General features: G+C 40.4%; 1 pseudogene; it reads left to right on the top strand.

Moving 5' to 3' along the window:
* Window positions 1-364: 364 nt before the first annotated feature.
* Window positions 365-2,355, top strand: LOC124961313 (melanoma inhibitory activity protein 2-like; annotated as a pseudogene).
* Window positions 2,356-2,564: the final 209 nt, after the last annotated feature.

Genomic DNA, 2,564 nt, shown 5'->3' with positions numbered 1-2,564 from the left:
TAGAATTTTAGTTATGTCAAACTGGAAAATAATATGCGTGTACAGAATAACTACTGCATAATAGGGTCAGCTGAAGCCTGGCCTATACAAATGGAGGAGTGGGTGGTTCTTGGCCTCCAGTGGGAGGGGCTTCACTGCTATGCACTGCGTGAGGGAGGGGTGGGCCTGTGAGCTCACAAGGGCAGCATGAGCTCACAAAGCCCTTGGTGTCCAGTTGCTGTAGCTCCCTACACCTCCTGGTCATTTGGCTCCCTGTGATCTGCGTGGTCAGACCACGCAGGTTTGGGCTCCAACAGAAAGCCTAGCGTCTGCAGCCTGTTCTTGTGGCTGGGCAGGATGTAGTTGGCAAATGAGTTTTGGTGTGATGGAGGGGCCAAGGGCTGCCCCTCAGCCTTGCTTGGGCCTGGGCCTGGAAGAAATATTCAGGGTTGCATCAGCATTGCCTGAAGGTGTAAGAGCAGGTCTTTCCTTGGTCGTTGGTGATATGTGCAGCTGTTGTTTTTTTTGTTGCTCTCTTGTTTTTGTGGAGAAATGTTCAGTCTTTTAGAAGCAGGTTTTCTGTGGAAGAAAACTGGCTCTAAAAGTTTCTGAACTACTTTCAGAAAAATGCAAACTACGTGAAAAATTTAGTCTTGTTCAAAAGGGTGTGATGACTTGGAGTCATCCTTAAAAGATGAGAGTTTTGTGAAGGAATCAGTAGAAGCACAAACTTTGGAGGCAACGTATGAAAAGCTGAATGGGTCCAAATCTAAACTTGAAGATGAAATACTCATTCTAGAAAAAGAGCTAAAATGTTTAGAGAAATCTAAACATTCTGAACAAGATGAATTGATGGTGGATATAGCAAAAACGATAAAGTCCCTAGAAGAGGAATCAAAATCCCTCAAGTCACAAGTATCTGAAGCTAAAACAACCTTCAGAATACTTCAAATGAATGAAAAAGAACTGAAAGTAGCAATAAAAGAGGCTTTGAATGAGAATAACCAGCTTCAGGAAAGTCACAAACTCCTTTTACAAGAAGCTGAAGTATGGAAGGAAAAAGTGAGTGACCTTCATAAACAGAAGATAACATTGGAAGACTCTAAAGTACAGGCAGAAGAAGTTCTAAGTGATACAGAAAATCACATTAAGTCTGTGACCGAATGCTTGCTAGAGATGAAGGATGGGGCTCCTGTGCCTGGAGAAGACCTAACAGATGATGGTAACTTAAAGTTGGAAGTGAAGATTGAGTCAGAAATTGGTGCTCACTTAGGAAATCAGCCAAAAGGAGCTTCGAAGGAACTGGTTCATGCTGTTAAGTTAAATGCCTCTTTAAAAACCTTAGGAGAAAGAAATCAAATTTATACTTCATTATCTGAAGTAGATGAAAGAAAAGAAGATCTTACAGAATGTATTAAAAATCTTGAGACTGAAGGAGAATCTTTGCGGTCAGAAAATACACAGATTGAAAGTGAGAACCAGAAGCGTCAGCAGAAACTTAAATTAATGATTGAACTGTATGAAGAAAATGAAATGAAACTCCTTGGGAAATTAATAGCAGAGGAAGAGTGCCGGTTTGAGAAAGAGGAGAGATTTTGCAAAATGAATAAAAGGATCAGCCTCGCAGCTAAACAGCTGGAGACCTGTAGAAAGCAAGCCAAAGATTTGGAGGAAGAATTGGAGAGTACCATTCATTTTTATGAGAGGCAGATTCTTTTCTATGATTCTCATAGAGCACCTGCTGACACTTGGACCCTGTCATCTCCATGGGAACTGAACTGTAAGATGATGAGCCCTCCACCAGGCCCAAAGTATTCTGATCTACCTGTTCCTCTACAAAGGCAAGATGGATATTTTAGTAATTATGGTAGACTATCTGGACCAGCACAACTCAGAAGGCTTAATATGTCTTCTTTGTATAAATTGAATGGGCGTATGTCTTTAGAAATGGAATCCAGCAGAAACAATACCAAAGATGAGCTTGATCATTTAAATGTGCCAGATTCATCTCGCCCTGCTGAAAATCAAGCAGCTGGCTCTGGCTTTGTTTTTGTACCTCTCGTTCCAGTCAGAAATCCATCCCTTCGAGTTAATGCAAGGAGGAATTTCATGAGAAGAGGATCTTTCCTTCCTCCACCTCCTCCAGGAAACATGTGTGGAGCATCTGGAGATTATTATCCACGTGGCCCACAAACCCCCTCCATTCCCCATGTGAAACATCTATTCACTGAGGCCTTTTCCTCATTATCTTTTCCCAAGAGCTGGATTTTTCCCCCATCCCCACATTCTGAAAGTAGAAATGAGTTCCCTTCAGGGTTGATTCCACCTTCAAATGAGCCTGTTGTTGACCATCCAGAACCACAGCAAGAAATTTGACAATATTTTTGATCTTTCTTCAAAAGTAATTTGACTTATCTTATTTTTAGTTTAACTGCTTTTACTTCAGTGACTCTACTTTTGCTTCGATTGAAGATTAATGGAATTCTCATCCTTAGGATGGTTCTTTGTAAATAAAGATAACTTAAATATGAATCTTATGAGTAAATTATTTCCATTTTATTTTATAATACATAGTATAAATTTTA

This window comes from Sciurus carolinensis, chromosome 12 (genome assembly GCF_902686445.1).
Source record: "Sciurus carolinensis chromosome 12, mSciCar1.2, whole genome shotgun sequence".
Lineage (NCBI taxonomy): Eukaryota > Metazoa > Chordata > Mammalia > Rodentia > Sciuridae > Sciurus > Sciurus carolinensis.
The sequence above is the reverse complement of the archived record's forward strand: the minus strand, read 5'-3'. Positions and strand labels throughout refer to the sequence as shown.